Here is a 13,667-nt window from a genome sequence, read left to right on the forward strand (position 1 = left end):
CGTCTTTAATTTCCTGAATGAATATTTCGATGATCGTGTGATTGCTTTGGGCTATCCGAAACATACAGGAGGCGGCGTGGATTGGCCTCCCTATTCGCCAGACATGAACCCCTGTGACTTCTTTCTGTGGGGCCACTTGAAAGACCAGGTGTACCGCCAGAATCCAGAAACAATTGAACAGCTGAAGCAGTACATCTCATCTGCATGTGAAGCCATTCCGCCAGACACGTTGTCAAAGGTTTCGGGTAATTTCATTCAGATACTACGCCATATTATTGCTACGCATGGTGGATATGTGGAAAATATCGTACTATAGAGTTTCCCAGACCGCAGCGCCATCTGTTATTGAAAATTGTAACTACTGTAATTTCGAAAGTTTGTCTGCCTGAAAATGTACTGTTGTCCCAAGCATATTGCAATAAACGGTGTATTTCCATCGCTGCTCGTTTAGTTTTTATTGCCGTTTCAAATATACCGGTCAATTTTGAAACACCATGTACATGCATCCACGGCAAGAAATTAACTCAATACAAAAGGTAGCCAAAATTTATGACGCGTGAGGTTATAGCATCCCCATGAAACTTAAGCGAACTTGTAACTCTAGTACAGTTCGTCCCCACATGAAATTCAACCAACACTGTCCGCCCGGATCCGTTTTATAGAAAGTATCAATGCTCGAGAACCACGCTTTGAAAACGTGATAATAAACGAAAAGGATTTCCACTTCATGGCGAGTGTACAGCACCCAGTATGCAGAATGTGTGAAAAGAACAGTCTTCGTTGCAGAACTGATTTCATTACATTACGTTTTCATGACACGCGTTTCGTCTATTCACGGCATCTACAGATTGACTAGTGCAGTGCTGGTAAGTGGGTTTTGGATGCCACGATTAGGGTATCGGCAAAAATAGGCTGCCCTTGTCATATGTAGTAAAATAAATTAAAGCAAGTATGTGCTCACGTCATATGTTAAAAACGTAACACCTGGTAACCTTACAGGCCTGTGTAGATAATGAACACTTAATAATTAAAGCACGAAGCGTACCTGCCTTCCGTGTTTCATCGCATTTAATACTGTAGTAAGGCGTTTCTGGAATAATTTTTGCAGAGGCCCGACCGTGGGTTGTGCCGTTCTTAGTTTGTTACTACTTGGGCAATTTCACAGAAAATTACCTCCAGTGCGAGAATGAATTTATTCCTGGCGTATAAGAGACGTCAGCGTGATGACGACGACGGTAGCTTGAACTAGCAACTGTAAACAACAATGTGCTTTCGACGAGTCAGCAGTGAGCGGGTTGTGTTAAGTGGTGAACGTACGGCCATAGTGTGTAAGTGTTGATGTGTCACAAATCGCAGTGATGCAACATTTCTAAATCAAGTGTTCAAGACGTTCTCCACAACGTTTGAAGAAGGGGAAGTATGTAAATAGTTTGCACGGAGACCTTGACTCGTGGACAAAACCAACGACACGTTGACGCCGGCCGCGATGAGACTGAAATCAAAAACACGGCAATTATTTCCCAGAAAAAAAAATCATCAAGAGTGACGAGACTTCGTGTTATCAATGTGGACCTACCGCAAAACGACAAATTACATACGTTCACATGTGTGCTCAACGCTTTTACGACATAAACGACCTTCACGCGAAAGTGACGCGCAGATCGAATGACATCCCAAAGATGAAAGTTTTGAGCGCTGTATTCACGCGAGAAGGAGGGGGAGACTGTGCAGAACAGCTGAATCATTGAAAACACTGTCTTAACAGTTCTTTACATTTTATTAAAGGAGTCTCGAAACTTTTTGAACTGACTGGGTGTTGTCAATATGCTCGTAACTGTCCGTCTTGATAGCTATTTACATTTACATTTTTTAAAAAAATATTCACCTCAAAGTGTTTCGGCCAGAGCCAGCATCAGGATCTATCAGGTAAGTAACTTAAATGAGAAAAAATACTTCTACCAGAAATACAAAAATACAATGTATAGATAAAACCGCAGGCATACCATATTTAAAATCTTGATACACAAGACCCCGTCAGTTCAAATACACACTCGAACCACGAGTTGTGCTGTTTAAGGAGGCAGCCGACCTTAAATAAGAATCTCGGGCTGTTAGGTAGCGTTATAGGGAATTGCCATCGTCAACTAAAATTCAGATAAACGTCTGTAAATTAGCATCTCAACATCACAAGTAAATATAACATCGGGGAGAGACCGACAGTACCGAAGTCTAGAGCTCTGCTTCCGTCAACATGTTAACACACTTTCTGTATATTTTAATAGTAAACACATTATGTTTTATAGTTTCACTTCACGAAAGGAAAATGAAGTTGCAATACAGCTTTCCACAACTTACAGTAGAGATGAAGCTGCATCAAGCTCATCCTTGCATAATATTAAAGACTTACGTTAAAGTCTTCTGAACGACGGAAATGTCCCTTTTATTTTGATAAAGTTTTCTTTATGAAATGACGGCACGCTGTTTTTCATGAAATTACTACGATCAATTTGTACGAGTTACATTGAAACTGAGCGTGACAATTCCAGAACATTATTCTTACATTTTCTGAAATGTCTGTAATTTTAGGTGTTCATTTGAAAACCAGGTAACAAGTAAAATTGCATGTAAAGCAATCTGACGCAGTCAGATTATTTTATAAGGCAGGCTGTCTCGCTAAACAATACATAGCACAAGTGTAAATTGACGAGATGATATCTATCGAGATTTTATGTTTGTTACGTCTACGTTCTGTTCTATATAATTCCTGGTAGAAATAATACTTTTTCATTTGTTCCTTTTATCTGACAAACTCTGATTATGGTTGTGACCGAAATGCATTTTGTTTTATACTTGTTTGATGAGGCTGCCACTAATTCCTCCCCTGCGCCAACCTCTTCATCTACGTTCCCAATCATTGCTCCCTGATGTCTTTAAGCAGATGTCCTGTCATCCATCCGTTCTTCTTGTTAATGTTTTCCCATTGTCCCTTTCTTTGCCCATTCAGCGAAGTACCTCTTTCTTCACTCCTTACTTTATTAGACCATCTAATTTTCAACATTTTTTTCGTAGAACCACATATATTTTTTAGAAATAAAAATATAAAAAGCAGCCAAGACGGTCATTTATACTGACATAAAATCACGATTGGACTTACATTTTCGATTAATTGTGCAATAAGTGATCAGCAGTCAAGTTTCATGAACTAAGCTGTTAGATGTACAGCTATGTACTCTCTCGTGACGCTAGAGACTAAGCTGCAGTACGTGTGAACAAAGGGCAGCTATAATTTAAAAGACAGGCCGTGGTGTTCTCCTGATTGCTTCGAAACACAGCAGCATCTGCCTCACGCCGCAGCACGTGTTAAGCTGAAACCAATGTCGTGTCTGCGTGAGATCTCTCGGCTGCTGGTTTATTTAAAGGCTCGCAACGAGCGCCACTGTGCCTAACTGTGGAGGTACTTCCACCGTGTTGGTTTATGTATTTATGCCATGTGCAACACAGTCGTGCTGTATCGTTCGATACCCGATCTGTAATTTATGAGAGCACGTGCAACAGAAGATCATTCGTGGCGTACAGCGGACTAGCAGATAGAGATCACTGTTAAAGCCATTACCGGGCAATGAATTTTATTTTCAATTGTCGTGTTCATTTTTTCATGAGGATGAAAAACAAACATTGTGATATGTACTTAAAAGTGTACAACGTGACATCAGGTGGCGCAAGACGTGGAGACAGCTCGATATTGAAAATAAAATACATATGTGATTATTATTCAAGAAGACATTCGAACAAAGACTAAAAAAGGATATTGTGTTGCTGTTTATTTGGTATTTAGAACGAAGACGAAAATAATTAGTTAAGTACACATTCAGTAGATGATTTGAACGATTCTTTTATCGAAATGATGTGTAACGAATCAGTTTACAGAATGTGTATACATCATTAGTGATAACATTGATGAACACATTATTATTTGTAGTCCTACTCGCGCAACAACACTTAATTTCTTTTGTGGCACCAGTTTTTAAGTAGAAATTTGTCCCTGGAATAAAAGGAGTAGTCCAGGAAAAACAAGTTTAAATTAGATTTAAAACTTGCTTCGCTACCTATAAGACATTTGATGTTACTGGGCAAAGAATCAAATCTTATGATACTGCATAGTTAACTCCTTTGTGAGCCGCTTTACCCCTAGTACTGTAGGTCTTCCCAAACTGTGATGGATCATTAATGACGAAGTTCGTTAGCAATTATGTGTATTGTAACTAGCTCCTTGAAGAGGTACCTACATGGCGTCCATAGGTGAACACTATATATTATTTTTACTACTTGCCTTTATTCAATTAATACTTTCCTACTAAATGGTGAGTTACCTCAGAAAATTATTCCTAACGACCTTACTCAATGAAAATGTGCAGTATACGTCAGGAGACTGATACGATTGCGTTCACGATTAGCAATTATATGAAGAGCAAAAGTAGCTGAGCTTAATTGTTTGTGAACCTGAGTAATATGCTTCTTCCAGTTCAAGATTTCATCAACATATATGCCCAAAAATTTGTAGTGTTCTACCCTACTTACCTCTGCTCATATTCTAGATCAATTGTTTGTATGACTCTATTTGTTGTACAGACCTGAATATAATATGTTTGGTTCTTCAAAATGTAGGGACAGTCAATTTTTAGAGAACTGGTTAATAATTATTTGGGAAAAATCATTTACCAGCTCTTCTGTTGCTTTATCTCTAACGATATTTATTATAACACTGCTATCAGCCGCAAAAAGAGCCAACTTTTCTTCTTGAATGTTATGTGGAATGTCATTTGCATACATAAGGAATAGGAGTGGACCCAAAATTGAACCCTGCCAGACTTCCATTATGATTTTCTTCGCCATCGTAATCTTCAGCATTCTTTTACAGTGCCATATTTCAAAAGTCTTAATCTATTGTCATCTCAACTTCTTATTATCTACATTTCACTTCCACACATGGCTATTTATTTCTTTATGGGTCCAAGACCCGAAATTATAATAATGCTAGCAACACATTAATAACACAGAGATTAATTATAAATGAAAATATCAATTTCAGAGAAAATTTAATAAAAAGTAGACAGAAAGTAATAACAATAAAAATGCAAAGATTAATATGCACAACAAGGATTTATACAATTCAGATACCTAACTAAAAAACACAGCAATATGTTTCTCTTTATATCCTGCGGAGAGCCCAGTATTCGTCGGTTTTGAGTGCTATTTCGTTAGGGAGATAACTGGCAGTACATCCATCTGTCAGGTTCTTGCAGACTGGCTCATGTTGTTAGTCCTGCACGTAACTACATTGACAAATTTCATCATTGCTGTTGAAACCCCATTTCATGTGGTTGACTTTGCATCGTGTCACTGCAGATCTCAGTCTTTTCAGCGTCTTCCGTGGCACGTAAGGCATGTGTGAGCCTCCAGCTGATTCCTCTTTTTGATATTCGTTCACTGTGCCTCAGGAAATAACCTCGCCAAAGTTCCAGTCGCCGAGGACTGAGAGACGAAGGGATTGCTGTACTTGTCTGCATCTTTCGCGATATGGGTCTTGGTCATTGCGTCTCGTGTCGATACAAGAAATCTCTGGGGTCAGATACCCATTTCTTCTTCTGCACTTTTAATGCTGCTTTCCTGCCAATACTTGGCGGAGCTATACCCGTAATGTGGTACAGTTTACTGACAGGAGCTGTCTTAGATCGCATGTCACAATGCGTCCACTCTTGTTCGAAGCTATGTCAACCTGTTTCGCACGTACAGATTTTTTCAGACTGGTGCAGAATATTCTGCTGCAGAGAAACAGAGTGCCAGGACACATGTTAGAAGTGCTATTGGTTGAGCTTCCAAGATGGTTCCTGTACGTTTACGGATGATGATGTTCCGTGCAAATACGTTGCCCTTATTTATTCGTAGTAGGCATTGAATGTAAGGGAACAGACCGTCTTTACTCCAGGATATTGGGTGTAACAGGGGAATAGTTGTTCTCATCTCAAAATAATACTGAGTTTTCTTTTACATTCCCCATTTCTTATGTCATATACACTATCTTAAGTTATTCCACGTTTTGGCTTCACAGCATGTTCCAGAGTTCTTGTCAGCTTTACGTTCACCTTCTCAAACGTGTAGCCATCAGCATAAATAAATACATTACTGCCACTTCCAGAGCTTGTTGGCTGAACATTTGTGTAGATGTCATATGCTCCAGGCCAGTAACTTACGAAAGGCCTTTCTACTACCAAATTCCTCTGTTTCAGAAATATTTTACTTTGCTATTGTCAGCCTGAATTTTATATTCTCTGTATTTCGACTATCACCAACTATAACGCTGCTCAAGTAGCAAAAGTCATCTACTAGTTTTTGTGTACATTTCCTAATACAATTCCCTAAGAATTGTCTGATTTAATAGGTTACGTTCCATTACATTAGTTTTACTACCATTGATGCTCATCTGATAATCTCATTTCAAGAAACTATCCATTCCAGTAAACTGCTCTTTCAAGTCATATGCCGTCTCTGAAAGAACTGGAATGTCATTGGCAAACCTGAAAGATTTTATATCTTCCTGAAATTTACAAATTACTTCTTAATTTCCTACACAGCTTGCTCAGTGTAGCTTCCGTCTACTCACTGGTTCGATGTAGCTCGCCCAGAATTCATCTCTTGAATCAGCCTCTTCATCTTAGAGTAGCACTGGCACACTACATTCTCAGTTATTTACTGAATGCATTCCAATCTATGCTTTCGCCATTCTCTGGGGTCTTTTGTGCCTTATCGTTATGTCCCTTTCTCTTGTCAGTGTTCACCATATGTTCCTTTCTCCGGCGATTCTGCAGAGACCTCATTCCTTACCTTTCTAATTCATCTAATTTGAAACATTCTTCTGTACCACCACATCACAAATTCTTCGATTCTCTAGTGTTCCAGTATTCACACATTCCATGTTTTATTACCGTACAGCGTTGTGCTCCAAATGTACATTGTCAGAAATTTCTTCTTAAGCTTAAGTACTATGTCTCATGCAGCGAACTTCTCTTGGTCAAGAATGTCCGTTTTGCCAATGCTAGTCTGCTGTTTACGTCCTCCTTACTCTGCCCCTAATGGGTTATTTGCTGCTTGGGTAGCAGAAGTCCTCAAATTCATCTATTTCGTGGTCACCAATCCTCATGTTAAGTTTCTCGCTGTTCACATTTCTGCTACTCCTCATTACTTTCGTCTTTCTTCAATTTGCTCTCATCCTGCATTTTCTAGCTACTCATTAGACTGTCCAATCCATTCCTTTCATTCTTTTTCACTTTCACTGAGGACAGCAATGTCATCAACAAATCGTTTGTTTGATATCCTTTCACCTTGAATTCCAATCCCACTATCGAAACTTTCTTTTACTTCCGTCATTGTTTCTTCGATGTTTAGATGGAGCAGTAGGGGCGAAAACATTCTTATCTTATGTCCTTTTGAATATGACCGCTTCGTTATTGGTCTTCCACTCTTAGTGTTCCTACGTGCAGTGTATTACCAGTTTTTCTTTATAGCTCACCCCCAAATTTCTCAGCATTTCGAGCATCTTGCACCATTTTACATTGTCGACATACTGTTCTGTTATGCATTCATCATTCAAATACACAGTTTCTTTGAATGCATCTGTATTAGATTCCTATGCCGCAGTTGGTAGCAGCATACAATAAGGAATTATATTTATTAAATTTGGTAGGCGAGCTTAATAAGTTAGTAATAGCACGTAAATGTTCCCTGCTCTAAACCCTCCAGTTACCAAGCTTTTCCAAACCTCTATTTCACCAAGCGGGGTATTTGGACTACCCCAAAAGAGTTTTGTGTTTTATTGTAATATTTGTTATCAGATTTCGTTATTTCCATTGAATGGGTTTATTTAGCATTGAAAAACAGCTTTTCAGGTTAATAGAAGTATTTAATCAGATCACAGACACAAAGTAGAAAAATTTTTTTATACCTTTCACTAAATTCAGTACTCAACGAAAAGAAAATTAATAATCTATATAACTCAACAGTCGCTACAGGAAAATAACACAAGACTATTTTCTACTTTTCAGTCAAGTACATTTTTGCACTGCATGCACTGCACAGTAACAGTTTCTTCTCTGTGTAAATTACAAACAGGTTTCTTGCACGTTACACTTCAGAATCTTTTTTTCCGATCTTCCTTTCTCTTGCAATCTTGACATCGTTGTGGCGTTGGTAACTTGGAACACTGGGTCTGGATCACTGCTGTAGGAATTGAAATACCACAAGCTTTCAGTGCATCTTGTACATCTTTATGAAGACCGTTGATATTTTTGGCTCTTTCTTCCATGTTTGCTGAGTTCTAATGCCAGTTCAGTCATGAAGAGTTTACGTCGGCTTCGGTTATTTTTCTGCCATTCAGGAAATCTTTGAGTGTACAGAATATATGCATTCAGTGCTGCAATTTCTATAATTTCCATGAAGATTGTTAGTGGCCACCGCCTCGTTCCTCTAACACAACTGTATTCTCTTGTCATTTTGTTCCCATTATCTGCAGCACCTTTGGTTTTCTTGTAGTATGATTTCGGGTTTTCCGTTCACTTTCACTATCACTCACTTGTCTCTCATTATGCTGAATAGGGACTAGTATTACTGCCTTTCCCTTCTTTGGAACATAGGAAACTTTGGCCAAGTCTTTGTGAAACCAAACATTGAAGAGTGAACTCCTCTCTTTCTGTTTGGCAAGAATTCCTTCGGAATCTCTTTGTTATTGGAACGCGAGGTACCAACCAATGTCGTGTTTCGTTTTAGTAGTTCAGCAGCATATGGGAAACTGGTGAAAAAGTTATCAGTTTTTACAAAACAACTCTCTGTCCTTGATTTACTTCTCGAGTATTGTCCAACGCTCCTGTGCAAATTTGTATCTGAAATAAATAAGATGTCTTCAAATCAGCACAAACACAAATTTTAATGCCATACTTGCCAAGCTTGCTCTTCATATAAAGCCTAAAATGGCAGTTTCCTCGGTACGTTGCTAATACTTCATCAATAGTCACTTATTCATAAGGATAGAAGTTCTTGCACAAGTTAGATTGAAATTTGTCGAACACTACCCTGATGGCTTGTAGCTTGTCCTTGGTTTCTTCAATTCTCTGTGCTCTTGTGCCTCTGTTGTCAAATCGCAAGAATTTCAGTATAGACAAAAATCGTGTTCTTGACATGGCAGCAGAAAAGATTGATATGTGATCGGAGGCTTTCCCGGCATATGCGTTGTTTCCAGGGCTCTCAGGTGTCCAGCTGGATGTGATCGTTGAAGGGACTTCACATCCGGCTCGACACCTGAGAGCCCTGGAAACAATACATATGCCGGGAAAGCCTCTGATCACATATCAACAGATGATGTTATTACTGAAGGAAACAACTGAATAAAAAACATGGATACTTACATACATACATTAATACTTGTTCCATAGGTCATGAATACGAAATTTCGTAATGATGCTGAGCGTGTCACTTTAATAGAAGTCTTTTTTACACCAAATAATTTTTTTTACAATTACTACTTCATATCTCTAAATTGATTTGTTGAGTAGACAGAGTTCTTTCAATTTGTTTTTAAATATTGGTTTTCTATCTGTCAGATATTTGATGCTATGTGACAAATGACAAAAGAGTTTTGTAACAGCATAATTCACACCTTTCTGTGCCAAAGTCAGATTTAACCCAGAAAAGTGAAGATCATCCTTTCTCCTGCTGTTGTACTTGTAGCTATGCACGTCACTATTATAACTGAATTGGGATGGGTTATTAATAACAAATTTCATAAATGAATACATGTGTTGCGAAGGTACTGTGAGTGTCCTGAGTTCATTAAATAAATGTGTGCAAGGTCATCTTGGGTGGGTTCCAGCTATTATTCTGATTACACACTTTTGTGCAATGAATACTATTTCTTTTAATGATGAGTTACCCCAAAATATGATGCCATATGAAAGCAGTGACAGAAAACAGTCATAGTAGGCTGTTTTACTGATATGTTTGTCAGCAAAATTTACAATAACCCCAATAGCGTAAATAGCTCAACATAACTGTTTTAGCATATCATCGATGTGTTTCTTCCAGTTCAATTTCTCGTCATTGCACAGGCCAAGAAATTTTGAATATTCTGCTGTAACAAAAGGCCTGTGTTCATAGTCTATATTTATCAATGGTGTTATGCTTTTTATTATACAGAATTGTATATACTATATTTTCTCAAAATTTAGTGAGAGTCCATTTGCAGAGAACCACTTAATCATTTTCTGAAAGATATTATTTACAATTTCCTCAACTGATTCTTATTTGCTGGGTGTGATTACCAAACTTATATCGTCAGCAAAAAGAACAAGCTTTTCATCTTCATGAATATAGAGTTGAAAGTCATTAATACATATTAAGAACAATAAGGGACCCGGAACTGAAACCTGTGGGACACCTTTCTTGATACCTCCCCAGTTAGAGGGTTCTGCTGATATCTGCGGAGCGTCACTACTGTTAATTTCAGCTCTCTCTGCATTCTTCCAGCTAAATATGAATTAAACCATATTTGCACTGCCCTACTCATACCACAATATTTAAGTTTATCTAGAAGAATTTCATGATTCACACACACAAAAGCCTTTGAGAAATCACAAAATAAGCCAGTTGGTGAGGTTTGGATATTCAATGCATTTAATGTTCGTTCAGTGAAAGCATATATAACTTTTTCTGTTGAAAAGCCTTTCTGAAAACCAAATTGATGTTTTGTTAGTACTTCATTTTTACAAATATGTGATGCTACTCTTGAATGCATTACTTTTGCAAGTATTTTGGATAAATCTGTCAGAAGTGGGACTGGACAGTAGTTGTTAGCTTCAGACCTATTCCCTTTTTAATGTAGTTGTTCAAGAATAGCATAATTCAGTCTATCTGGACAAATGCCTGCTTTAGTGAGCTACTACATATGTGACTCAGAATCCTACTTATCTTTTGGGAACAGGCTTTTGGTGCTCTGTTGGAAATTTCAGTAGGAGAGATGGTTAGAAGTTCAGTTTTATCGAAGTGCAAAGCAATTGCCTCTACAATATACTGCCTTGCGTTTTGTAATGAATAGCTGGATCCAATTTTATCTACAACACTTAAAAATTATTATTAAAATTTTTCCTACTTCTGACTTCTTGTTAATAAACTTTTCGTTTAATCTGATTAAAATACAGTCTTCCACGGTTCTCAGTTGCCCTGTTTCCCTTTTAACAATATCCCAAGTAGTTTTAATTTTATATCTAATTTTAACCGTAATCCACATACTTCTGGAACTTTTAATAACTTTTCTTAATACAGTGCAGTAGTTTTTATGTTTCACTGATTCTGGATCATTTCTCCTCCTAGCTATAAGATACATTTCCCTTTCCTGTTTGTAAGTTTTTTTTACATTAGTAAGCAATGGTGTTTTATGTGGTTTTGTAAAGTTATACTTCACTGTTTTCTTAGGGAAACTGTTTAAAATCTACTCACAAAGGTTAATCTACTAAAATAGCATCAGGTTCGCTGTACCCTTCATCCCAGTCTAGCTGCAGCAAGCTTTCCCTAAAATTTTCAATTGTTAAGTCATTAATTGAGAACACTATTTTAGAGGACTGTTTCATATTCCTGTGTGGAACTAGTCATGAATTGTAACTAGCAGTGCATTATAATCAGACAGACTATTGTTAACAGGAGAAGATTTTATTTGATTAAATTACATCTTGGGCTATAAAAACATTATCTATCGTTGTGCTGTTTTCCTGTACCACTCGAGTAGGAATATCTATAACTAACATAAAATTGAAGGAACCAAGTTATACTTCAAGGTCAAGCTTTCTATCGGTCTCTTCAGAAAATCTACATTAAAATACCAACAAACAATAATTTCCTTCTCTCTGTCTGACAGATAGCACAACAAAGAATACAAGATTTTCAAAGGTAGCTGAAAATTTCAAAATGGGGACCTATACATTGCTACAGTTATAGAAGTACCATGAGTTAATTTAAGCTTACATGCACATGCTTCTGTATGTTGCTCAGCACAGAATGTTTCAGTTTCCAAATTTTTCACACTGTGACAGATTTTAATAAACATGGTAGCCCCTCTCTCTCCATAGCGCCTCTACTTAGATGTGCTGAGAACTTATATCCACCTACATTTACCATTTCCATAAGAGTGACTATGTGATGTTCAGATAGGCATAGTACATCTATTCCACTCACAGTTTCTAAACCTCCTAAACAAAAGAGAAGTTCATCTACTTCGTGTTTTAATGCCCCCAGTATTGTGATGCAATATACTAACATTATTTTTCACTCTGCTTTTATTGGAGTCTTGTGACATACTAACATTTTTCACTACTGTCATGAGAATTTTATGATATTTTAACATCTCTAGTACTTGCCTGTCTGAGCTTCTCATTAAATTTAATTTCAATCAATGTTGGATGATTGAACACTGATCTCAGCCTAAAAATGAGGTACTCCCATGAGTTACATTGCCTGCCCCCTTGAAGATTTTGCTATCAGCCCAGCCAGTTTACCCTTTCCTTTCCTACTGAGATGCAGGCCATGTCTTGTGAAGTCCAACCTACCAATGCCATCAACAGGAACCAAACCTATGCCTGACAAAGTACCTGCCTGAAGAATCTGATCTAGCTCCATATTGACCCTCCTGACAGAGCTGTTCAGTTGGGGCCAATCAGACTGCCTAAAAGCAGGAACCAAGCTAACATATGTATGGTTCGTCACAGATGCTATTTTTAACAGGGTACACTCAGTACTGTAGCCCTGATCCATATCAACACTGTTTCCCGCTCCACCCACTACCACAACATGATCCTGCTTTGTAAAGCCCTTGCACAATTATCCTATATATTCTTATCAGTTGTCTAAGACATGTACTAGGCTTGAAAATACTTGTGATCTGGTACGTACCACCCAATTTTTTGTGCAAGATCTGACCCACACCTCTTCCATGGCTACCATCTAACAACAGAACTTTCCTCCTACTTTCTACTTTTTTGATACAGTTGGTTTCCTAGTGAAACTTTGTTGAGTGCTAACTACATTTAAATCTACCTCAGCCTCTCCATTATTTGACTGAGGTAGCAAGGCAAGCCCATGATGAAACTGTTAGATACTGTTCTCTTTCTGTGGTCCCTGTTCCTTGCTACCACTTCCCACCTGTCTTCAGTCTTCTCTCCCCTTGACCTCATCATTTCCTCCTTAGCACTATCCAGTTCAGCCAGAAGGGCTCTAATATTCCCTTCCTGTTCAGCTATTTCCTATCCCTTGAACATTACAATATCACACAAGAGACCCATTTACTTCCACAATTCCTGTGCCTCTACATTCCCCCAATGTAACCATCTGTCACAACAGCTGCACAAAACCCGGGAACTAACTTTCCTATGGAAGCCCAAGCACTTCTTGCTCGTGGTTCCTTACGGTATTTTAACAAAATTTATCTAGGAAATAACAGTAATATTCTATTAACTACCAATCACATGAGTCACTAAAGGTATGTGGAACACTAATATACGTGTTTCCTATTAGTATAATAACACAGTGCACTTAAAATAACGTTAAAAATAAAAACTTGTGTACCCCAAAAA

General features: G+C 38.0%; 1 protein-coding gene across 1 annotated transcript in view; it reads left to right on the forward strand.

The window, feature by feature from the left end:
- The window catches only part of LOC126195305 (uncharacterized), a gene marked incomplete at its 5' end in the record, with an annotated part of 1,237,647 nt that overhangs the window by 176,604 nt on the left and 1,047,376 nt on the right, over positions 1-13,667 (forward strand). The window lies entirely within an intron of this gene.

The sequence above is a fragment of the Schistocerca nitens genome, chromosome 7, assembly GCF_023898315.1.
Source record: "Schistocerca nitens isolate TAMUIC-IGC-003100 chromosome 7, iqSchNite1.1, whole genome shotgun sequence".
NCBI classification, from domain to species: Eukaryota; Metazoa; Arthropoda; class Insecta; order Orthoptera; family Acrididae; genus Schistocerca; species Schistocerca nitens.